This window comes from Oryctolagus cuniculus, chromosome 2, assembly GCF_964237555.1.
Source record: "Oryctolagus cuniculus chromosome 2, mOryCun1.1, whole genome shotgun sequence".
NCBI lineage: Eukaryota > Metazoa > Chordata > Mammalia > Lagomorpha > Leporidae > Oryctolagus > Oryctolagus cuniculus.
Window position 1 is genome coordinate 104,175,641 of NC_091433.1, and position 26,513 is coordinate 104,202,153.

Sequence of the window (26,513 nt, forward strand, 5' to 3'; positions counted from 1 at the left end):
TATTTAGGCTGTATAGTTTCTACTAAGGGTAAAAATTTGGATAACTGAGAAGTTCATATTTTCTGTGATATTTTACATCCGTGTTGTATATTCCCAATTCTATATGTTTACATTTATGAACTGAAATAAAAACAATTTCAAATATCTTTCTTTTTCTCAACTGAAATGATTCTAAGGATGTGAAACACATTTGACTGCAGCTCAAATATCACACTCCATTGAAGCATGACCTGATTTCACCAGGAGAGTGGTTGCTCATTGGACTGTCCTCTCGTAGCAGTTGGTTTATATCTTGATTAAAAGCATTATCACATTGTGTTTCAATAAAGTGTGTGCATGTCTGTTCCTTTGATCTATAGGGTCTTCCTAGAGCAGACAGCAATATTTGCCTGCCGTGTGGTCCCCAGAGTTTTAGTGGTTCCTGGAATATGGAAGACGTTCAATAGATGTTGAATGAATACATTCATGAATGAGTACAGGATTCCATACATTTTTTTAAAAATTTATTTTATTGATTTGAAAGGCAGTGTTACAGAGAGAGGTAGAGACAGAGAAAGAGGTCTTCCATCCACTGGTTCACTCCCTAGATGGCCGCAACGGCCAGAGCTGCGCTGATATGAAGCCAGGAGCCAGGAGCTTCTTCCGGGTCTCCCACATGGGTGCAGGGGCCCAAGGACTTGGGCCATCTGCTGCTGCTTTCCCAGGCCATAGCAGAGAGCTGGTTTGGAAGAGGAACAGCTGGGACTAGAACTGGCGCCCATATGGGCTGCCGGCTCTCCAGGCCAGGGTGTTAACCCGCTGCGCCACAGCGCCGACACACATAAATGTTGTTTCTGAACTCTCTTCGTGAGGAGCTAAGTTTTTGCCCTGATTTTCACTGGGCCCATCTGTCACATTCCTCCACCACTTGAGAAAACCCTGAGAAACTTGAGAAAGACAAAGGTACTCACTACATCCCAGGTGCAACATTGATTAAACAAACAAATCTCTTCTCTGCATTTTTTTTTTCATTTCAAAGTTTCCATTTTTTCCTAAAAGATTTTTATTTATTTATTTGAGAGAGAGAGTTACAGACAGTGAGAAGGAGAGACAGAGAGAAAGGCCTTCCTTCAGCTGGTTCACTCCCCAAACGGTAATAATGGCTGGCGCTATGCCGATCTGAAGCCAGGAGCCAGGTGTTTCTTCCTGGTCTCCCACACGAGTTCAGGGGCCCAAGGACTCGGGCCGTCTTCTATTGCTTTCCCAGGCCACAGGAGAGAGCTGGATTGGAAGAGGAGCAACCAGGACCAGAACTGGCGCTCATATGGGATGCCAGCGCCGCAGGCAGAGGATTAATTTACTGTGCCAAGGTGCCGGCCCCTCAAAGTTTCCTTGTCAAGTTTCATCATGAAGGTAACAATTCTAGGGGCCAGCTTTCTGGTACGGTGGGTGAAGCTGCTACCTGCAATGCCGAATTCACATTTAAGTGCCAGTTGAAGTCCTGGCTGGTCTTTTGACTAAGATCTCTGCTGATGCACCTGGGAAAGCAGCAGAAGATGGACCAAGCACTTGAGCCCTTGCTACACAGGTGGGAAACCTGTATGGAATCCCAGTCTCTTGGCTTCGGCCTGGCCTCACCCTGATTGCTGTGGTCAGTTGAGGAATGAACCTACGATAGAAGATCTATTGTGTGTGTGTGTGTGTGTGTGTGTGTGTCTCCCTCTCTGTAACTCTGCCTTTCAAATAAGTAAAATGCATCTTAAATTGCATGCCATTCTCAGTAGCATTCTGAAATCTCATGCCTTCTTATGCTGTTCAACCTGGGACATAAATTATCCCTGTGTCCAGCATATCCATACTCATTACCTGCCCATGAGTCACTTCGCAGCCATCTGGGTTATCAGATCACTACTGTGGCAGTATTTCAGTGTTATGGCCAAGTAACGCTTATTCCACAAAATAATGGCTCCAAAGCGTAAGAGGTGATGCTGGAGATTCAAACCACCATAAAGAATCTATAAAGTGATAGAAGTTTGCCATAGGTGTGAATGTATAGTACATATTGAGCTTGGTACTATCCACAGTTGCAAGCATCCTTTAGGAGTCTTGGAACATGCCCTCTATGGGTAAGAGGGGACTGCTATATACACAAATAGGTTATTTCCCTTTCTGGCCACTCTAGCACAGATTTCTCCCACAACATTCTGGGCAGAGAATGAAGCTGAGAAAATGTTGCTTCTGGATGCTATAAAGGACAGCCTTAAGGAGGACACATGGGTCTTTATAGACAGCATCTTGTTTTTATGGGAATACCTCACCCTTTGATGTCACATCACCAGTGTTTTGCAGAGTGCCTATTTAGGACAGGAGAAAATGTGACTACCTAAGTATTTGCAAGAGGCACAAGGCTGGTAAAGAAATCCCACTGTTTGAGGGTCTCTCCATTGCTTTGAGGGAACCAGGGAATTCTCCAGAAGCCATAGTTAAGGGTCACTTTAGCAATTGGAAACAATGATCAAGCAGCAAATTGTTGGCAGGGGAAATTCAGACAGAAGGTAGCTTAAATTGATGGCTCCCGAGGAGGCTAAGGGAATTTGAAACAGAATTTGCCTGGATTTTGTGCGGCCAAATCACCTTTATGAAAGAACTGCGATGCCCAAACTCCAGGTCAGATTCAGAAAGAGAGAATCAGGAGTTTCTAACCAAATGAAAGTTATTCTAGAGGACTGAAGTGACTACAAGTTTGCTCCCTCAATTTGTTTTATAAGCATTATTATTCTTGTTTACCAGCTTCTAAGAATTTTTTTTTTTGACAGGCAGAGTGGACAGTGAGAGAGAGAGACAAAGAGAAAGGTCTTCCTTTGCCGTTGGTTCACCCTCCAATGGCTGCCACGGCCAGCACGCTGCGGCCAGCACACCATGCTGATCCGATGGCAGGAGCCAGGTGCTTCTCCTGGTCTCCCATGAGGTGCAGGGCCCAAGCACTTGGGCCATCCTCCACTGCACTCCCTGGCCACAGCAGAGAGCTGGCCTGGAAGAGGGGCAACCGGGACAGAATCCGGTGCCCCGACCGGGACTAGAACCCGGTGTGCCGGCGCTGCAAGGCGGAGGATTAGCCTAGTGAGCCGCGGTGCCGGCCAAGAATTTTTGTATGATTTATACCACTTTAAACTTTATTTGATTGTACAGGTGCTCAACTTGTGATGGTGTTATGTTTTATCAAACTCGTCATTTGTTGAAAATATTCAAAGTTAAATATGCATTCAGCAGAAGCTCAGCTTAGCGGTTAGGCTGCTGGTTAAGACGCCCATGTTCCGTATTAGAGTACCTGGATTTGATGCTCAGCTCAGATCCTCATTTCAGCTTCCTGCTAACGTAGGTGCTGGCAGACAGCAGTGATGGCTCATGTGATAGGGTTCCTCCCATCCATGTAAGACCTGGATTGAGTTCTCACCTTCCCTGTCAGCCTGGTCCTTGAGGGTATTTTGCAAGTGAAACAGCAGATGGGACCTCATTCTCTGTCTCTCATTCTGTTTATCTATCAAAGAAATAAGTAAATGAATACATAATTTTAAAAATGTACTCAATACATCTACCCTACAGCACATCCTAGCTGAGTAGCATGCTCAATGTAGAGGATGAGTTGTTTCCCTTGTGACCGTGAGCATGACCATGGGGCTGACAGACAGCTGGGGCTGCTGCTGCCGACTACCATGAGAGAGGACCGGAATGCACAGTGCCAGCCCAGGAAAACATCCAAATTCACTATTCCAAGTATAGTTTCAACAAAGTGCCTATGGCTTTCCTACCACTGATGAATGGTAAGACTGTAAGTCCAACCATTGTAAATCAGTAACCATCTGTAATGACTCGTATCCTCTTTTGTTAGAGTGCAGTTCACTAGGACAACTTTAACCAGTTTAAAAGTGTTGATTTTAGCTCCTTTGTCAAATATTAGTAGGTTGAAGATGCGTGGATCAAATTCTAGAGTTTCTGATCTGCTCCATGACTCTACACGTCTGTTTTTGTGCCTGTACCAGGATGTTTTGATGACAACTGCCTGTAGTATATCTTGAAATCTGGTATTGTGATGCCTCCAAGTTTGTTTTTATTGTTTAAGATTATGTCAGCTATTCAGGGTCTCCTGTGTTTCCATATGATTTTTAGCATCATTTTTTCTATATCTGAAAAGAATGTTATTGGTATTTTGATTGGGATAACATTGAATTTGTAAATTGCTTTCAGTAGTATGGCCATTTTGATGATATTAATTCTTTCAATCCATAAAAATGGAAGATTTATCCATTTTGTTGTGTCATATTTCTTTCTTCAATGTTTTGTAATTTTCATTGTAGAGATCTTTTACTCTCTTGGTTAAATTTATTTCAGGTATTTAAAGTTTTTGTAGCTATTGTGAATGGAACTTATCTTACAAGTTCTTTCTCAGCCATAGCATTGTCTGTGTATACAAAGGCTATTGATTTTTGTGCATTGATTTTATATCTTGCAACTTTACCAAGCTCTTTTATGAGTTCCAATAGTCTCTTAGTGGAGTCTTTTGGTTACCCTATTGAGAATCATGTCATCTGCAAACAAGGATAGTTTGACTTCCTCTTTTCCAATTTTTCTCACTTTGATTTCTTTTTCATGCCTAATGGCTCTGGCCAAAACTGTCTGAACATTATTGAATAGTAATTGTGAAACTGGGCATTCTTGTCTGGTTCTGGATCTTAGTGGAAATGTTTTCAACTTTCCCCATTCAGTATGACACTGGCTGTGGGTTTGTCATATATTGCCTTGATTATGTTGAGGAATGTTCCTTGTATACTCAATATACTTTAAGGTTTTTTTTTTTGTCATGAAAGAATGTTGTATTTTATCAAATGTTTTCTCTGCATCCAGCTCTAGGCTCCTGTTTTCAGGCTGAGCCAGCCCTGGCTGTTGTGATCATTGGGGGAGTAAACCAGTGAGAAGCAGATTTTCACTCTCTCTCTCTCTCTCCCTCTCTCTCCCTCTCTTTCTCTCTGTAACTCTGACTTTAAAATAAATAAATAAATCTTAAAAAAAAAAAAACAAACAAACAATTTGCACCAAAGATGAGTGTGGGTGCATCTGATGTTCAAGCAGTTTACCCTGGCAATGTCTTATAAGGCATGTAGAGAGAGCAGGCACAACATGATGATGCCTGACTGCAGGGCAGCTGTCTAGAGAGTATTTTCAGAGTTTGGGGGTTCTTCCCTTTCTTAGAGGTATATCCAGTCTTTGACAAAGGAGCTAAAACCAATCCCTGGAGAGAGGACAGTCTCTTCAACAAATGCTGCTGAGAAAATTGGATCTCCACATGCAGAGTATGAAACAAGACCCCTACCTCACATCCTACACAAAGATCAACTCAAAATGGGTCAAGGATTTAAAGCTATAACTTGATATCATCAAATTACTAGATGAGACCATTGGAGGAATTCTGCAAGACATTGGAATAGGCAAGACTTTCTGAAAAAAAAAAAAAAAAACAAACCCAGAAGCCTAAGAAATTACAACAAAGATAGACAGTTGGAATTATCTCAATCTAAGAAGCTTTTGCACTGCAAAGGAGACACTCAATAAAATGAATATACAACAGAATGGGAGAAAATATTTGCACATTATGCAACTTATAAAGGGTGGAAAGTATCATTATGTTCCTAAATCTATATATATATATGAAATACATGAAATTTATACATCTTAAATAAAATAAAAAAATTTTAAAAATTACAGGAAAATATTTTAAAAAAAGATTAATGTCTCGAATCTAAAGAGCTCAAGAGACTCAACAACAACAAAACAATCCAGTTAAGAAATGAGCAAATTACTTGAACAGACATTTGTCAAAAGAGGAAATTCAAATGGTCAACAAACACATGAGAAAATGCTCAGGATCATTAGCCATAAGGGAAAGAAAAATCAAAACCACAATGAAGTTTCACCTCACACCAATTTGATGGCTATCACACAGAAATCAAAAACCAATAATTGCTAGGATGTGAGGGAAATATTATCCTAAACCACTGTTGGTGGAAATGTAAACTAGTACAGCCACTTAGAAAGACAGTATGGAGATGCCTGAGAAATCTGAAAGTAGATCTAGCATATGACCCAGCCATCCCGCTCCTAGCTCCTAGGAATGTATTCAAGGGAAATGAAATCAGCGTATGAAAGAGTTATCTATACTCTCATGTTTATTGCAGCTCAATTCACAATAGCTAAGATATGGAATCAACCCAGATATCCATCATCAGATGACTGGATAAAAAATGTGGTATATATACTACAGAATGCTATTCAACTGTAAAAAAGAATGAAATCCTGTCTTTCAAAACAAAATGGATGCGACTGAAAACACTGCTTTTTAAAAATTTTTTTTTAATTTATTTAAATTTTTCTCTGTGTCTCTCAAATGAATTCACTACACTCTCCAAATGCCCTCAACAACCAGGATCTTGGAACTCAATCCAGGTTTCCCAAGTTGGTGGCAGGGACCTAAGTATTTGAGCCATCACCTGCTACCTCCCAGGGTGTGCTTTAGTAGGAAATTGACATTGGGATTAGTGCCAAGACTCAAACAGAAACTTCCAATTTGAGATGTGGGTATCACAAACAGTGTCTTAACCGATGATCCAAATGCCCGCCACTTGTTGTTGTTATTTTGATTTATTTATTTATTTTTTTTGGCAGGCAGAGTGTACAGTGAGAGAGAGAGACAGAGAGAAAGGTCTTCCTTTGCCGTTGGTTCACCCTCCAATGGCCGCCGCGGCCAGCGCGCTGCGGCCATTGCACCGTGCTGATCCGATGGCAGGAGCCAGGAGCCAGGTGCTTTTCCTGGTCTTCCATGGGGTGCAGGGCCCACTGCACTCCCTGGCCACAGCAGAGAGCTGGCCTGGAAGAGGGGCAACCGGGACAGAATCCGGTGCCCCAACCGGGACTAGAACCTGGTGTGCTGGCGCCGCTAGGCGGAGGATTAGCCTAGTGAGCCGAGGCGCCGGCCGTTATTTTGATTTTAGTGATCCGTGGAAGTAATGAATCTAATACGTAAGGGTCAGGGACTGATGGTGTGGAAAGTTTCTGTGCCTACACCTCTCGTCAACACTTCCTCAACTGCTGTTGTTAGAGAACTGCAGAGTCTTTCTAATCAGCTGTTTATTTTACTATTTTATTTAAAATGGAGTACTTTGGAACCCTTCATATGGACAAATAATGCTAACAACCTTAGAAGTCACACTCAGAGGGTTTACGGCACGGCAAAAATGGTGATCAGTACATCACTGTGTGGTTTCATTTTTATTTTATTTCAGAGTGATCTTGGAGAAAGGTTCCAGTTTTCAGAATGTCTTAGGTCGGATGGCATGCTGTGACAGAATACCACAGACCGGGTGGTTAGCAAAAACAGGAATTTCTTAGAATTTTGGAGACTGGGAAAGTTAAGATCAAGGTGCTGCAGGCAGATTCAACATCTGGTGAGGGCTGCTTCCTGGTTATAGGTGACGCCTTCTTGCTGTGTCCTTTCCTGGTGAAAGGGGTGAGTGAGCTCTCTGGAGCTTCTTTCATAAGGACACTAACCCCATGCATGACCTCATGACTTAATCACCTGCCAAAGGCCCTACCTTCAGATAGGATCACCCTGGGGGTGAGGACATCAACACAGGAATGTTAGGGGGCACAAATGTTCAGAGGCTAGCAAAGATAGGAAACTGATTGTCTAATTCCAGTATTTCCTTGGACAGAAGGAATGCTTTGTTTCATTTTCTGCAGAACTGAGAGTATTCAAGCGAAACCCTTCCAGTGGTCTTCTGTGCCTTCTGAACTCTTGCTGGCTGGTTAGGAGTGGCTGATGTGAGCAGTGAGTTTGGGAGGGTGAATGGACTCGGTCAGGCTGCACACAACCTGCTCCCTTTGGACCCTTGAGTGCACCTGCTGGAGCTTTTTCACCTGCTCACAGGGATAAGCTTCACTTGTACGGGATACTGATGTACCTAAATCACTTCTCAAATCAGTTAGGTTGACATAGTTGATATTTCCACTAACATTTTTGTCTCCTGTGTCTGATTCCTTATTAGATACTAAACTGGGGAGGGGAAGACAGGGCTTTTCTTGGCCACCATGAAACTTCTAAATCAAATTTTAACTGGAAAATCAAAGACTGAACAATGAACTTTGCATTAAAAACACATTCAGTGATTCCTTGGAAAGTAACAAGCAATTTAAAATGGCCTCAAAGAAATGAGATTTATGAAGATTTGGATATCAGAATCTTCTTTTTGGGAGGAGAGATAAAAAAAAAGTTATTTGAGGAAAATGGGTACTGCCAAAGCCTTGGCCATGAGTCTAGAAGTGTTTTGTGCTTACACGTGAACATACATACCAGATGTTACTTCATAGCCCCTGCTGGGGAGAAAATGTGATTTTTGTTGATAGAATGCTATCATTTACCCATACCTCATGGTATGGGAGACAAATAGGAATTAAAATACTAATTTATTTATTTATTGGCTTTACCAGTCTGACAAACATGAGGATACTTCAACAGTTTGTAGAAAAGTGAAATTAAAAGATTTTTAAAAGCCATATTCAGTTTTTTCATAATACACATTTTCCATGAATTTTCAAAAAAATGGTTTTTGGGGGCCAGCATTGTGGTATAGCTGGGAAAGCTGTCATTTGAGATGCTGGCATGCCATATTGGCACCATTTTGAGCCCTGGCTGCTCCAGTTTCAGTTCATCTCCCTGCTCATGACCTAGGAAAGTGGAGGAGGATGGCCCGAGTATTTGGGCCCCTGATACCCATGTGGGAGACCCCAATGGAGTTCCTGGCTCCTGGCTTTGGCCTGGCCCAGCACCGGCCATTGTGGCTCTCTGTGGAGTGAGCAAAGATGCAAAAATCTATCTCCCTGTCTTGCCCTCTTTGTCTGGAACTCTGACTTTCAAAATAAATCAACCTTTTTTAAAAATGTTATTCATTTAGTCAGGAGCTGGGATCTCAATCAAGGTCTGCCACATGGTGGGTGGCAAGGACACAGCTATGTGACCCATTGCTGCTGCATCCCAGGGTAGGCATTAACAGAAACCTGCAGGCATGAGCTGGAAACAGATACTAAATCTCCATACTCTGATGTGGGACCCTGACATCTTAATCATCAGGCTAAACACCTTCCCCTCCATGAATTTTTGAAGATCTCTCTTATGCATGGATTCAAAAGTCATTTTGCACCAGGATCAATTTTTTAATTCCATCTTCCATGAACCTTTTGAAGTATGCCTGTCCTAGCAAACACTGGATGGTGACTGCTGCCTCTCAAATCTAGAGACCTCCAAGTGGTATGGATAGTAGACAACCCACCTGAGAGAGAAACTCCCTGGTGTGTGGAAGAGACTAGGGACCTTGGCTATGCCCTGGGTGAGCCCCAGGTGTGAACAGCCTCAGACAGGGCTGTTGATTGGCTGGGCTGTGGCCCAAGCCTAGGAAAATGGGACTTTCCTTCGGAGCAGTTTGGGTCCTGTTACTAGACAAGCAGCACCTGCTTCTTTCATGAGGCAGGAGCTGGCAGGGTCGTAGAGAGAAGGCTGACCACTGCTCTCAGGAGCATCTGCCCCAGAGGGGTGGCTGGAGGCAGCTAGCCCAGGAATCTTTGCCTGCCCCTAGGGAGTGGGGAAGGAGAGGCACAGGCCTACAAGGCTCCCTTCTGCCATGCACCTCTCTTAACACACCTCCTTCTAGATGACAATAACTCTTCATCCTGCTTTGAAGTGGAATTCATCAACTCTGTAAAATAAAAATATTCAGATCACTTACATATTTGAATGGAGTGAAGGAATGTCAACATTGTCCAAATTGCTTCTTTTCTTAGTAATACACCTATTGTTAGTGTGCTTGTGTCCTTCAGATATGGATGTTTGATTTGTCTGAGTGACACATGGAAGAATCCCAACTATGCATTTGGGGGCTGGGAGGCAGGAGTGTAGATATAATCTTCCTTCAGCCCTGCTATCATATGCCCTTTCTCAGCACTCACAATGATATTGATAAGGTCAAGGTTTTTTATTTGTATCCGCATAGGGATTTCTAATTATTTAATCTATATTAAATAATAGGCAGACAGAGACAAATACAGACCACACAGAGAGAAATATGCCATTCACTCTACAAATGCCTGTGCCCATCAGAGCTTGGTCCAGTCAACGCTAGGAGGCCAGAACACCCTCTGGATCTCACATGGGTGACAGGGACCCAAGAACTTGAGCCATCACATGCTGCCTCCTAGGATGCACGTTGGCAAAAAGCTAGAATGGGAAACAGGGCCAGGACTTGAATTCAGCCATACTGATATGCGACCAGAGCAAACCAAACAGTGTCTTAGCTATTGCTGACCAAATGCCTGTCCCCTGAGTGATTTTGGATTTTTGCTTTTAGAAAACTCCTATGAAAAACTGTCTTGCAAGTTTGTTTTCACTCTCCCTCTTGGAAGGCCACTGTGCCTTGCCATTCCTAAATCTGGGTGCTGTCATCTCCATCGACTCCCACGGGTACAACAGGGTTTCTCCGGAATAAGAGTATAGAAAGAGGCTAAGAGGCTAAGATGTGCTGCTTCGTGGCAGTAAAAACTGCAGTGTTCCCCTTTCTCCCTGAGACTATAAAAGGAAGGTCAGATTAGGTTTGAGATCACAAGGACAATTCCTTGGGAGGCAAACTTTTCTGTCTGATATGAAAGGCACCGCTCAGAGGAGTCAAACAGATAGCCCTCTCACCCCCGAGTCAATAGGAGATTCAAGTCCATTCACATTGACATTGGCAGAAGGAGTTTCCGGATGATTGACATAAATTGCTATCTCGGAAGAACTGTGCAGAAATGTCATTTCCAAAATTAAATAGCTCGAATCTCCGTGACCAGAGGAGGGGTGGCAGGTGGGCGACCACACACAGCAGGGTGCTCACTTGGCATTTAGCTCACTTACACCGGCACGCTGAACAAGACCCTCTGCAAAGAGAAAGAAAAGAGATTCCTTTGCTTAGAAAACCAAAACTTCACTATACATAAGCCAGACAGAGGAAGGAAAAGCTCTTTTGCTCTTTGACTGCCTTTGTATCTGATTTTTCCTTTTTAAAGGAAAGGAAGGAGAGGAACTATTCTGATGAATCACCTGGTGTGATGAGAAAAAGTGAGTCAGGCGCTGTCTCCTGGCATCTCCGCTGAGGGGTAATGACCACCTGGCTCGCAGCATCTCCAGGAAGGAGAGAGGACGGACATGCAGAAAGTCCTCTTGCTAATGAATAATATCTTGGCACACAACCCGCCAACTTTTCATCCTGTTTTACACAGTAGTAGAAAGGAGTAAAACAAGGGCAGCTTTCAGAGACAGAATGTGGCAACGGAGAGTCAGTATTCTCTTCACTTAAATGTGAATTTTGCTTGCACACTGGTTGCAATGTGTCAGCATACGTGATTTGTAGGGAAATATATATATACATATATATAATGGTATTTCAGATGAACATGATCCTCTGAATGTGTGTGTCTTTGAAGAGTGAGAAATGCTGTAACAAATTACTAACTTTTAAAAACCTGGAAGGAAGCTTTTAGGAAAGGAGATGTATACTTAAGTTGTATTGAAGTAAGTAAGTGCTGACCATTTAAAGGGAATAAAATTGACGTTAAATAGTGTATGTTAGGGTGCTGAACTTTGCTTGGTGTTTTTGTTTGGTCACAGATCTTGCAACAGTTTCACAGATACCTCCTTTGTATATAGAGCAGTTTGCCTTGCCCTTCTGGTTGATGTTATGTATCATTGCTGGAAAAACCTGTACCACTTCGCCAGGAAATACAGAACTCCCAATTTCAACATCTCTTCGTCTTGTCTAGATTAAAACTCTTCAGAACTGTCCAGTAAATTTTTCAATTATCTACAACTATGTAGCAAGCATCTCAGATCATGTTATGATGTGCACAGATTCTTTGGGTCAGAATTTCACGGTGGATCCGATCAGTTGTCTGGGTTCTCTGCTGGGAGGTCCTGACACTTGTTTTATTTTGGGGGGGGGGATTATAATTCTTTATAATTTTAAAGGAAGTTTCACATCTTATTTTATGTAAAAAATAAGAGATACATTGTTGCTGAATTTGTGGTTCTTAAAAAGTTCAGAACATTTGGAAGCTGTGGTTGATGATGGAGGATCTACTACTTTATGAGACTTTAGAATAGAATTATTAAGCATTAAAATGAATGAGTATTAGCCAGCACCATGGCTCACTAGGCTAATCCTCCGCCTTGCGGCACCGGCACACCGGGTTCTAGTCCTGGACGGGGCGCCGGATTCTGTCCCGGTTGCCCCTCTTCTAGGCCAGCTCTCTGCCGTGGCCAGGGAGTGCAATGGAGGATGGCTCAAGTGCTTGGAACCTGCACCCTGTGGGAGACCAGGAGAAGCACCTGGCTCCTGCCATCGGATCAGTGCGGCACGCCGGCTACAGCGCACTGGCCGCGGCGGCCACTGGAGGGTGAACCAATGGCAAAGGAAGACCTTTCTCTCTCTCTCTCTCTGTCCACTCTGCCTGTCAAAAAAATTAAAAAAAAATAACTTAAAAAAAATGAATGAGTATTACATTGTGGAAGCACTTGGGGAGACACTGAAGTAGAGTTCCCACACAGAAACTTAGAGCTGAAATGATTGATGATAGAACTCAGAAGAAACTGGCCGGCACCGCGGCTCACTAGGCTAATCCTCTGCCTTGCGGCGCCAGCACACCGGGTTCTAGTCCCAGTCGGGGCGCCGGATTCTGTCCCGGTTGGCCCCTCTTCCAGGCCAGCTCTCTGCTGTGGCCCGGGAGTGCAGTGGAGGATGGCCCAGGTGCTTGGGCCCTGCACCCCATGGGAGACCAGGATAAGTACCTGGCTCCTGCCATTGGATCGGCGCAGTGCGCTGGTTGCAGCGCGCCGGCCGCGGCGGCCATTGGAGGGTGAACCAACGGCAAAAAGGAAGACCTTTCTCTCTGTCTCTCTCTCTCACTGTCCACTCCTGCCTGTCAAAAAAAGAAAAAAAAAACTCAGAAGAAACTGGCAGTTTTCTGGTTTTCCATATTTCTAAGCAGCCCATATATAAATATCCACTCTCTGTAAATAGTGACACCACAATCAAGAACTTTTTTCTTGAGAATTAAAAAAGGCATTATGCGGAAAAGGCTACATCCTTTATAATTCCAACTCTATGACACCTTGGAGAAGGCAAAACTATGAATGCAGTGAAGTGATCAGTGGGTGCCAGGAGGAAGGGAGAATTAATGGGAGTTTTGGTCAGTGAAACTATTCAGTATGATTTTATCAGGGGAACAAATGCTCTTATACATTTGCCAAAACTCATTGAATACAAGGATGCTTAAAGAAGTTCACAGACTAATGGAATTATAAGAGAATACCCATTTTCCACAACTTTTTGAATGCCCCTATGTATACAACACCAAGCATAAGCTCTAATGTCAACTGCAGACTGTGGGTGACAATGATGTTGTAACAACTGTACTATTCTGGGCAGAGGGTTAATGATTGGGGGTGGCAGGGGACTCTGGGTGATGGCAGCTGGTCTATGGGAAATCTTCATATCTTCTGCTCAATTTTGCTGTGAACCTAAAACGACTCATTGTTTTAAAGGTATATCAGGTGGATTGGCTTTACTAAGAAAATTTGAAAAAAACAAACGGTTTGTACTCAATGCAGGAATTTCTTTGAAGACGCCTGCTATCAAAATAAGGACGAGTTAGTGAAAAGATTCCAACAAGTACATCCCTGTTGAGCAGAGGCCTTCGATTGCTCAGAGAAAAGGCAATTAATTCCCCTCTCCAGGTGGACGGTTGGAGTGGAGAGCATAATAAAATGCCAGCAAATAGGATCGTCTGCCAAGAAAAGCTGGACTACAGCGGTGGATGTTAAGGGGTGCTCACACTGAAAGCCAGCCAGGCAATTATTCAGCTTGCCTTGGACTGGACGGGTTCCATTCGGAGCCTTGGTTTGGGGCAGGCCGCCTTTCACAGACGAACAAATTAGAGGGAGTTCTGAAGGGAGCATCAGAAGTGATAAAAGGTTTAGAAAATGTGACCCATGAGAAAAGGTTAAGAGAACTGGACACATTCAATCTACAGAAAAGAAGACCTGAGGGAGACATAATAACTATTTTACTCCTACATAAAGGGATATTATACAGAGGATGGGGACCAATTATTCTCATTAGTCAATGGGGACAAAACAAGAAGTAATAGGCTTACCCTGCAGTAGGGCAGATTTAGGTTAAATATCAGGATGAGCTTTAACACTATCAGAAGTTAGAGAAGAGGAGGAACGCTTATGTGGGGTCATCTCCCCGAGGGATGGCTGAGGTTGAAATGAATGTGATGTTAATTGAGAAGGGTTTGGAGTTTTTAAATCAAGTCTCACTGATATATATGGCTCAATGTGTCATTTAATCCTCTTTTTCCCATTTAAATAATTGACTTGGGGATCTATGTGTATGAAGAAAGATATAGATGTTCTAAAGGTTTCTTATTGTACATCTTTACATTATTGTGTCAAATGTGGGAACACTGTTCTTAAATAAACGTCAAAATACATTTATTACATCTGTTATTAGAGAGTGCACAGTGTACCATTTCATAATTCGTAAAATGTACAACTTCCATCAACCTTTGAAATGTTTTACAGAAACATAACACTCAATAATGTCTAAACAAGTATGTGACAAGAACGTTGAAACATGCTTTCTATAAGGAATAAAATTGTATCACTGGTAGATTTGTTCCTGTTTCTCTCTCTCTCTCTCTCTCTCTCTCTCTCTCCCCCCCCCCCCTCTCATTTCCTGGTTTCAATCAGGCTTTAGAAAACCCCTGGCACCTGGAACCAAGGAACATACAACCCCAAACACTCACCCCCTACTGTGGCTTATTGGAATTTTATCTGTCTAAAGATTGGGCAAGTTTACCTCATTATTTCTCCACTCTCTCATTGGTCACAAAGTTTGTAGCCCTTGATACATCTTTTCATGGAGCCATTAAGTGAAACAGCCAGTAATGAGTGTCTTCATAATGACTCATTTAGTTCCTTCCACTGGAAGCGATGCATATTACTTCTGCAACACTTCACCTACTCCATTCAAGAAGCCAGCAGCCCTGGTTAGTTCCCATTACAAACTTAACTTCTCTTGAAATTCTCTGGTGCTACAAAACGTTCTTTTAACATCCCATAATCTTGATTTTTAATATATGCTATATCTTGTTTATTGTGAAAGCAGTGAAGTGGTTTTAGGGATCCCTATGGTTTTCATGTATTTATATTTATCCCAGACTCTTTCAACTGCCAATTGTTCATTTAAACTAAGTAAATTGGAGTCATTCATAAAGAAATAAAAGTACGTTAATGTTACACTACATCACTCTTACCAGGACATCTTTGTGAAAACAACATATTTCGAAATAATTCTGAATTTCCAAATGATTGTTTAAAGACAAGCTTTCATTTATAACTACTGATCCTCTATGCCAATACCCACTTCTGCACTAGCAATAAATTCGCACAGTGAAACTCTGAGGTTGGCATTTCTCATTTGCAATGCTATACTTCTGTTCCACTAACAAAATCGATTCCCTGAATTCAAAGAATTCTAGCAGACAAATGATTAGAAATACATAACTTTAGGTGACAACCATAGGCCCACAGTAGAATAATTTGATATTTGAATGGGACACATATCATAAGAAATATTATTGTGATGTGATTTGAACTACAGTAGGTACAAAAAAGGAGGGGGCTCATTCAGGACTCCCCAAAAACACTTTGTGCAGGACATGGGTAGTTTCAACTCTGTTTTGAACTATTACTATGGGATAAGCTTAAAATTAAAAAAAGTTTCAAGTCACAGGTAAGGAATCTTTTATATGTCTTTCAACTGATAAATCTGTTTTAAGAGACTTTTTTTGAGAGGCAAAGTGAGGAAGCATGTACTCCCATCCACTGACTCACTCCCCAGATATCCACAATAGCCCCTGTTTGGGTCTGAAGCTGGGTGCCAAGAACTCAATCCAAATCTTGCACATGGGTGACAGGAACTCAATCACTTCAGCCGTAACTGCTGGCTCTAAGGGTCTGCATTAGCAGGAAGCTGGAGTCAGAAGTGGAGCTAGATTTGAACCCAGACATCTTGACCAGCATTTCAACTGCTAGGCCAAAATCTACCTGCTTGAAGACTTTTGATGGAAATAATAAATTTATCCCCACATATATTAAGATCTAATTTAATTTATGGAATTATTTTTCTTTCTGGAACCTCATCTAAAAAATTTTATAGAGGAATTATGTATGTGCAAGTGGCAGGGGATTGCAGCATGTATTTTTATTTTTATTTATTTATTTATTTATTTTTTTGACAGGTAGAGTGGACAGTGAGAGAGACTGAGAGAAAGGTCTTCCTTTAGCCGTTGGTTCACCCTCCAATGGCCGCCGCAGCCAGCACACCGCGCTGATCCGATGGCAGGAGCCAGGCACCCATCCTGGTCTCCCATGGGGTGCAGGGCCCAAGCACCTGGGCCATCCTCCACTGCACTCCCGGGCCACAGCAGAGAGCTGGCCTGGAAGAGGGGCAACCGGGACAGAATCCGGTGCCACAACTGGGACTAGAACCCAGTGTGCCGGCGCCGCTAGGCAGAGGATTAGCCTAGTGAGCTGTGGCGCTGACCGCAGCATGTATTTTTAATTTGGTCCATCTCTAGATGTCAGGAGCACTCTGAGGTTGAAGCAGGTATTTAGAATCATGCAACTTTCCTGGGATTCAGGGTCCCAAGAAACATCCTGTCTGCAACACTCACTAGGAGGGCGAAGGGATGTTCTTCTGATTCTTGATATGTCTTTCACAGCTGATTACAAAAGAATGTCACCTGGTGTTTTGTTTGTCTGTCATTGGTGCATATCCAAACATCTTCCAATGCCATTGAATATACCCTAAGGGGGACTCAGGGGCTGTATTTTTAATATGGTTTGTCCTCAGCACAACTCATATTCAGGGTTGGTGCCCAGTGCTATAGTTATTGAGAGCTGGTGAGGATATTAAGAGGAATTGATGTAATCCCCCATCTGGAGGTGAGGGTGGGTTGTTACACAGCATTCAGACCCCTTTCTCTATTCTTTCTTCAGCCCAGGCTGTTGCGCTTCCACATTCCCTACATAAACTGAAGCAGCACAAGGCTTTCACCTGAAGCTAAGAAGATGCCAGAGCCATGCTCTTCTATTCACTGAGCTCCAGAACCATGAGCCCAGGTCAACTTCCTTTCTTTATAAATTACCCAGTCTCAGATATTTTGTTTTAACAACAGAAAACAAGATACAGGATATAAAGCATGGGCTGAGTTAGAAGACCTGGGCACTTGCCTTGTTTCTGGTCTGTGAAATATGCGATTTTCTACAAATAACAGCCTTGTGCCTCCAGTCCCATTTGCACCATAGTGTCCCTGAGTGTTCTTCCATCTCCATGTATTTCCTGTATGGCTTTGGTAGTCTTCCCCTTGCTCTGGTTATTTATCTGGAAATAATGTCACATGGCAACCAAGAGTATAGGATTTAGGCAAAAAGGGGCCCTGGATCACAGGCAAAGACAGAGAACCTGAATGGTTTGTAAGTACATACTCTCTTGAGCTTGTCTTTCAAGGATTTTCTAGGAACACTTATCTTACAACATTGTAGTCAGAGAGGGTCAGATTCATTCACCAGTAAGGAGCCGACATCCGGGACACGTCCTTAACATTTGCTATAAAAGTGCAGGTGAATTTCTTCTCCAGAAGGCAGTTATTTTAGGGAATTTTACCTTCCCATTGTCCCCTTAACTTGTCACAGGAAAATAAAGCTTTCCTCTGTGCAATATATTTTTTTGGTTCTGCCTATTTTTTATTCTTTTTATTACTGAATAAATGTGAATTTACAAAGTGCAACTTTTGTATTGTTGTGGCTAATTTTCCGGTGACACCCTAGGTGTCCAACTCATTGTTTCTGCTAACACAATTGGCAAACCGAGCTGGTGCTACATGTTGCCTAGGACTGGGGTGCTCAAGAACTGAGAATGAGGCAAGTGGCAGAGGCAGCACCTCCGGAGCTCACCTGCTGTAGTGCGCGGTTACTGTTCCATTGGCAAGGAAGATTTTGCTTGGTGCCTAGCGATCCCGAGTTCCTGACCTGAAGATCCCAAAGGGTAAAGTTGCCCCCTGGACCCTGTTTATCTCCAGTAGGTTCTTGTGGAACTTAGAGGCAACTTACTCTAATAAGTGTCTTACAGTTGCTAAATGTGAAAGCCAAGACAGAAGGTACACTACCAGGAAAGAATTAGGAACTGGAGAGGGACAGCCATCGGGGGACACCAGAATGCAAGTGCCAGGTTTTGCCCTGGGATCTTGAGGACTGCGAAATGAATGGTCAGAGGAATTCCTGAGCCAAGTTTGTCTGTTGGTCTGGGTTAGTGTTCCCCATCCCACAGATGCGGTGCTTTTTATATCCAGTCATGGAAATCTATGTGAAGCAAGTAGAAAAGGATAATTTCATCTTTTAGATGATTTGAGTTTTGCCTAATTATTTTTTTAAGATTTATTTTATTTATTTGAAAGACAGTTACATAGAGAGGTAGAGAAAGAGAGAGAGGTTTTCCATCCACTGGTTCACTCCCCAGATGGATGCAACAGCTGGAGCTGCACCAATCTGAAGCCAGGAGCCAGGAGCTTCTCCAGGTCTCCCACGTGGGTGCAGGAGCCCAAGGACTTGGGCCATCTTCTACTGCTTTCCTAGGCCATAGCAGAGAGCTGGACCAGAAGAGGAGCAACAAGGACTAGAACCAGCGCCCACATGGGATGCTGGCGCCTTAGGCCAGGGCTTTAACCCGCTGAGCAACAGCGCCTGCCCCAAGTTTTGCTTAATTATTCAAACTTCCTAGAAGAGAGGAATTCTACTGGGAGAGATACTGGTGCTATTGGTAAGCCAAAGAGTGTATCAATAACCCACCACTGAGTCCTCCTTAGAGTATATTCAATGGCACTGGAAGATGTTTGGATATGCACCAATGACAGACAAACAAAACACCAGGTGACATTCTTTTGTAATCAGCTGTGAAAGACATATCAAGAATCAGAAGAAAATCCCTTTGCCCTCCTAGTGAGTGTTGCAGACAGGATGTTTCTTGGGACCCTGAATCCCAGGAAAGTTGCATGATTCTGAATACCTGCTTCAACCACAGAGTGCTCCTGGCATCTGGAGATGGACCAATTCCCTTCAGTTGGTGGAGATTATCATTAAGATTGTTAGCAACTGAGACATGGCAGAATATGATGAAAAGGGGAAAAGACAGCTTTGTTGGCTGTTGCTTTCCAGTCTGCTGCTGGTAACCCAGGAGGATGAGGGAAGCCATGGTGGATGAGCAACTCTGTTCCCAAAGTGGAACCACCAATGGGTTACCAGCTAGGTTAAGGACTAACCAGTGTGCACACTGCCCACAGGAGGGCTGGTGGGAGTAGGAGTGGTCAAGCTGCCCCTGGAGAAGGGGACTCAGGGAAAATCTGATTCCTTTCATTCCCGGTCAACAGCAGAAGAAGATTGAGAATGACAGGGGCTCCATGTCTGGTGCTTCATGATAAACCTCAGCTCTCTCCTGAGGCTCCATGAGTCATATTTGAAGTATAAAGGACAGAAGTTGAATTTTTGTTGACATTGGAACAACAAAGTCTATGTTGACTATTAAAAAGGGTTAGTGGTTAGGATTCGGCGCTCTCACTGCCGCTGCCCAGGTTCGATTCCTGGTCAGGGAAGCCTTTCTTCTAGGCCGGCGCTGCGGCTCACTAGGCTAATCCTCCACCTGTGGCGCTGGCACCCAGGGTTCTAGTCCCGGTTGGGGTGCCGGTTCTGTCCCGGTTGCTGCTCTTCCAGTCCAGCTCTCTGCTGTGGCCCAGGAAGGCAGTGGAGGATGCCCAAGTGCTTGGGCCCTGCACCCGCATGGGAGACCACAAGGAAGCACCTGGCTCCTGGCTTCAGATCGGCACAGCGTGCCGGCCATAGCGGCCATTTGGGGGGTGAACCAATGGAAAAAGGAAGACCTTTCTCTCTGTCTCTCTCTCTAACTCTGCCTATCAAAAAAAAGGGGGGGGCTGTTTTACTAAAAGAGATTATGATATAAAATGAATATCAGGGAAAAGAAAGGATTTCTGAAGCCATTTACTTGTGAAATAGGTTTTGAAGTCCTTATTCACTTGTCCCTATATCTTTGGGAATGCCCCATCCCACCCTTAGGAGTGGATCTTCCAGATAATCTAGGCTCTACAATGCATGTAAGCCAAGACCAAGCAGAAGCGGAATTCTCAAAGAGCCAAGGAGTAGAATTCTTGGTTTTCTTCCATGAAGTATTTAGGAATCATGAAACCATTCTAGAAGGTATTTTAGCCTAGGCTAACCCAGGGGTATGTGCCCATGGTTAGATGGGATAGGCTGTCGACACGTAATCTTTAAAAATGATACTACAACAGACTCATTGCTGGTCCCGGGCCAAGCAATATCTACTGAAACTGGAAGCTGAAATCTTGCCAGTCTTAAACATAGTCCCTTCATTCAAGATTAACCAAGCCCTGTAGGTCTCCTCATAACATCTCTTTACTATCAGTTAAAAAGCCCAGGTATGATGAAAACAGATTTATATAGGGCTTGGGAGGCCATGAACGAAGCAGCTTAGGACATGCATCCCAGAGCACCCAACCCCTAGGCTCTGTTCACCATTTTCCCGAGAGAAACAAATATTCTTTTACATTCTTTGGACCCTGAGTCTCAAAGCTATTTGCCTTTGACTGGGAAACCAGTCCCTCAGAGGAAGCGTCTGATAAAAACACCATTCAAACCCTGAATTATCTGGCAGGGAGAAGATATAAAGTATCAAAAGAAAATATCCCAGAAAAGCAGAGTCTACTCCAAGACCACGAATTGGCAATTTGTAACTTGGCTCTGCCAAGGACCAGAAAACAATTACAGGGAATCCTGGAAATGGCTGGCTTCTGTTGCATTTGGATACCCAACTTTGGGCTGGGAAACAAAACTGACCTGTTTAATTGGATGAACGATGTGTCCAGCCTTTTAGACTGTCTCAGGACTGCCTGATCCAGAAAATCTCTTTGTCCTATATATACTTGGAATACAAGGAGTCGTGGTGGAGATCCTGACCCCAGGTTGGGGGTCACTAAAATGAGTGATGTCTTATTTATCTAAACAGTTAGATGCAGGATCCTGGGATGCAGCACAGTTAAGTGTGGACAAGCCCTGTGTGGACCCCACACTGGGTAGCAAAGGTTCTGGCAACAAAAGCGCAGCATGGGTTGACTGGTGGCTGGAGGGCGCAGTATCAAGCTTTAATGCTGTTTTCTCTGAAAACTCTGCCAGACTCTGAACCCTGCCCACTCAGCACCAGCGTCTCAGGATCCCCAGCACATGAGCTCTCTGAGTGACAAACCTGAAGAGGAAAAATCTCAGAAGTGAATTTAGGCCGGCGCCGCGGCTCACTAGGCTAATCTTCCGCCTTGCGGCGCTGGCACACTGGGTTCTAGTCCTGGCCGTGGCGGCCATTGGAGGGTGAACCAACGGCAAAGGAAGACCTTTCTCTCTGTCTCTCTCTCACTGTCCAGTCTGCCTGTCAAAAAAAAAAAAAAAAAAAAAAAAAAAAAAGAAGTGAATCTATGCCTTAATGTTAAGAAATACAGTTTGCAGATAGTAGTGGTGTTATAGGAAATAGTCATGGCAGGGCAGGATATGCAATTGCAATTGTGCCTTTACCTGGAACTGCTGAAGTTGAGTCTCTCTCTGGAGACATACGTACAAAAGGACAAAACAGCAGCCCTGCCAAGCGCTCTGGAGCTGGGAACAGGAAAGAACTTAACAACTGTGGTGACTCCATCAGTGTCTTCTCAGTGGCCCATCCTCTCGGGGCCATCTGGAAAGAAGGCTCCTAAATGCTAACTACAAAGAAATTAATTATGGTAAAGGAATTCTCAGGCTGCTTCAGGCCGTAGAGAAACATAAAGAAATAGCTGTTGTGCACTGCAGAGGACATCACAAGGGCAATTCTGCAGTAACAAGAGGGAATACCGTAGCTGCTCTTGCTGCCAAGCGGACAGCCCCTGAGGAAACCCTCCTTGCCCCTTTAGAAGCCTCAGCCTGCCACTGTCTCCTGGGGGTAGGTGGTAGATGAAACAGCCAAAGTGTGAATACACAGGAATGAGGCTGGGCTGTTAGCAAGCACTCACATGATTCCACCTAGTATGGCCAGGCAGCAATGTCTAATTGCCTGCAGACTCAGAAATGAAGAACCAGATAGCTAAACAAAGCACCTGCTGCCTTAAAAATAATAGGCAGCCCAAACTTCCTGTACCTATACCAGCCACAGCAGTATGGAGAAAGGGTATCATGCCCAGAGGAGATTAATAAAAGTTCCAAGATTTGGAATGTCTACGACTCTTAAAAGTGACGATGGTCAGCTTTTATTTCAAAGATGGTGGCAGTGGTGTTCCAGGGCTTAGGGGATAAGATGGCAAGGATATGCTGCCTTGAGACCCCTTTCATCTGGAAAGACTAAAAACAAAATCTGGCCCTAACAGTAGCCTCAGTGGTTGCTTTCAAATGCCCTGCTGTGTTGCTGATAACCTTGAAGGCTGATCCTGGTGACCCTAAAGTTCTCTTAATCTTGCAGGATTTTCACTCCTCTAGTCTCAGGGATGCGGGCACCCCTGTTCAGCAGGAAGTGGTTATGAAAAAAATGACCCTTCTTCCTTAGTGCTCAAGAACTAGTGGGATTTCGGCCAAAGGTGGTCAACTGGAACACAGACAGAGTGTCTGAACGTTGATTCTCTTGAGCTTGCTTTTTAGGGGACATTCTAGAAAATCTTCTATTGCAACTTTGTACTCGGAGGTAGTCAGACCACCACAAACAAGGACTGAGCATCATGGACAATCCCTTAACTCTTTGTAGAAAAGCCCTAGCAAAGTGCTTCTCTGGGAGGCAGTTTGCTTAAAGAATTCTACCTTTCAATTGTCTCCCCATGTGTCACAAGTGGATAAACCTTTCGTGGGAGCAGCTCCTACTTGAGGCTGTTTATTTGTCAACACCCCAAGCAAATGGACCCATTCCATCTACCAGCATCACCCTCAGCACATTCAGTTCCCATCCTGGGTCCTGGGGACACAGTTGTCCTCATCAACACCTACAACCATGACTGAAACATTCGCACCACTCTGGAACCTTTGGGCTCATCCATGACCCTCTAATCTGTGAAGTTGAATGACACATGATTCCAGACAGCCCTGAGAAGGAATGCTTGTGAGAAGAAATGGGGGACATTCTCAAGGCACTTGATGCTGGGGTGTACCTTAATCAGCATCTGCCTGGCTGTCTGATACAGGACTTCAGAGTGTGGCCCCTGCCAGTTATCTGGGTGGCACCCAGAGCAGAGCTTTCAGGGTGAGCCACATGTAACCCAAGATGGAGCTGGAGGTGCAGAACTGGGGGGGGGGTACCTTCATTCCAGATGTGCAGCGCCTTGCATTATCCAGCTTTGAAAGAGACAAAGGCTATTGTGTACTTATGGCTTATTTTCCTCTAAGAGAAAAACTTAGTAAGCATTTTTGACACATGGACTAAGTATGTCTGTGTAGCAGCTGGAATGACACAATGGACCCTAATAGCTTTTTTTCAGGTTTTTTCATATGATTTCGCACACTGCAATTCCCCTCATCCCCCAGAAGATTTGCTTACAAACCACCTCCCTGGGTAACACTTGGATTTGGGTATTTATTAAGCAAAATGGAAGACCCAGGCAACTTCTACAGGTCCATCCCGTAGAGGAGAGACTTTGTTCTTTGCACATATTTTTTTCCTTCTGAGAGTCTAAATGCTGCATACATGGGAAGTACTTTTGCATTTTGATTGATGAAATAATTTAGGGTGCAGAGATACCAGATCTCTGAAGTCTGTATTTGTATATCAAGTTTGTGTCCTGCCAGGTGAATGCCCCTATGTGAGCTGCCAAGGTGGTGATTTGTAGCAAGAGGGGCTGCCTGGCTGTGATTATGAATGAATTAACACAACAGCATTATGAAACTTTGAGGAAAACACATTTTTCCCTGTTGTGTATTTGTGGCTTGTAAGTTTGTAAATGGAAGAGATGAAACAATGACACACTCTCTCCCCTATGTCTCCTTGAATATTTGCTGCTTTATTTGCTGTGTTTTGGACACGGGGATATGAAAGACAGGTAGGAATGTGTGTGTAGATGTTTATCATTTATAAATAGAGTGTAAATTGAACATGCCATTTCTCCATCAGCCGTGATATAAATGCTTGATGTTAGAATCCGTTTCTTCTCAAGTGATTGTCTTTGTGGCTTTTGTTCATACCATCTTTTTTGCTTTTAGTACTGGTAGGGGGAGTGGTAGGGGGTGAGAAGAGAAAGCCTGGTGTGAAATTGGAGAACTGCAGTGTTCTGATGGCAACTTTCTTTCTCCATCAAATTCTAGCAACAAGCCACAGGAACATTACTTAAAATAGATCCCTAACAAAGAGTTAAAAAAAACACACATTAGCTCTTTTTGTTCTTCTGTGGCAAAATAACAACTTGAGCTTGTGTTTCAAGAGGCATATTTGCTCTGTGAGTTCTGCAGACTTAAAAGTAAGGTTGAAATCAATCTCAGATGGATTATCTGTGTGATACAAACATGTGGGCATGAAATGTATAGAGACTACATATGGCAGCCCCATCTGATATAAACAAGTGGGGCTGAGAAATATACATCCCTGCCGTGATTGATTTGTTAACCGGCTATGTAAATGGAACTGAAAGCCCATTTTCAAGCATGACCTGCGATAAGCAAACGCATATAAATACACAATAAACCGAGATAACACAAGAATAACATCAATTAAAACAATTAGGACAACTTTCTAGTCATCAGGAGGTATTGTTTCAGTTCCATCTTAAAAACAGGAAAAGCTTCCAATTGTTCTTAAATTCACTGGTAACTGATTCCACATTTGTAGGGGCTTGACACAAAAGGGTCTTTGTCCCTTGTTTGTATTCATCTGAGGACATGTGAGTTCCAAAGCCTGAGAAGGGAAGTTTTGTATGGCTCTCTGTCAGACAGGGACAGGTTGAAGTGCAACCTACCCAGCAGTCTCTCCTCTTATTTCCTTACAGAAAATCTACACTTTATATTTCCTTACCAAACCCAAAGGCAAATGTGTCTGCACTGGCATTTTTAACAACTGCCTTGATATTTACCAGCTAAAGAATGTGAAACCCACCATCTACACTTTAGTAAATCAATCTGCATTATTTGGTGATAGACTTTAACAGGACATACAGTTACATATATTTAAATTTACAAAGGCAAAACTTACTAGAAATTCATAATGCCGAGACATGAAGTCATTGAGATGCAGGCAGGCGGGTAGGATAAAATCAATTAGGTTTGTGAGCTGGGAGACCACACCCCCCTGTGATCTCATGTCCATACCTGACCCCACCTGTACACCCACCTGCCAAATATGACCACGGAACCACTCCCTCTTTGGGAGTAAATATAAGGCCTGAAACATGGTAGGCCCCTCTTTGTTGCCTGTGCCTTCGGGGCGCAGCCTTTTGGCCACCACTCTCTTGCACTAAGCTACCTGTGGCTGTTCATAAAAATATGCTTGCTCCACGTGGCTCGCTCCTGGCCTGCTCTCTGCCTGGTATGGACCCAACATAGCTTCTAGACTTCTCATTCTCCCCCTAAATAAAGCCCTTGCTCTCCTGCACATTTTTCTCACTGAATAAAATCCTTAAAAACTTACCATGTTGTCTGGTCTATTTGAGCCAGTATTCAGAATTCTTCTCGGAATAAATGGCAAGAGCACACAGGTTTATTAATAATGAAAATTATTAATAAGCAGTCCGACATCAATTGTGTTCCTGTGCCCAAATGTACATTTCTTCTACAGACGCAAGTGTTACTGCCACGTCCCCGGGGCTTCAGGACTCAGTTTCAGGTGCATGTATTTGGGTTTTTGTGAGTACTTCCCTTCCACCACCATTTGAGAGACGGTTAAAACACCTCCTTTATAAAGTCCCAATGCCTTCCCACAGCAGAGTGGATTGCTTGTTCTTTCAGCCTCTCCTCTGCTGCAGGGCCCTTGGCTGTGGCTGTCACCACTAGCCCTTGTCAATCACAGGTTAGAGATGACCCAGGGTATAGATCTCTCTCCCTTTTGAAGCTGTGAACTTGGGGAGAGGCAAGTTTCTTGTGGGTCTTCTTGGACCCATTTTTCATAATATCTGATGTTGAAGCTTTTCAAGAAGCAGAGACTGAATGGCATAAATCATTTTAGAATCTACAAATACTTGTCTTTGAATTTCAGACATCTAGGGGCCAGCATTGTGGCGTGGCACTGCAGGTTAAACCAGGCATCCCACATGGGCTCCGGTCC

At 43.5% G+C, this 26,513-nt stretch overlaps 1 long non-coding RNA gene across 1 annotated transcript in view; it reads right to left on the reverse strand.

The window, feature by feature from the left end:
- LOC138848806 (uncharacterized) overlaps nt 1–26,513 on the reverse strand; it is an 87,089-nt gene that overhangs the window by 20,822 nt on the left and 39,754 nt on the right. Inside the window, exon 2 of the long non-coding RNA XR_011386901.1 lies at nt 3,308–3,517. This is a non-coding gene — a long non-coding RNA (uncharacterized lncRNA). The remainder of the gene's footprint in view (nt 1–3,307; nt 3,518–26,513) is intronic.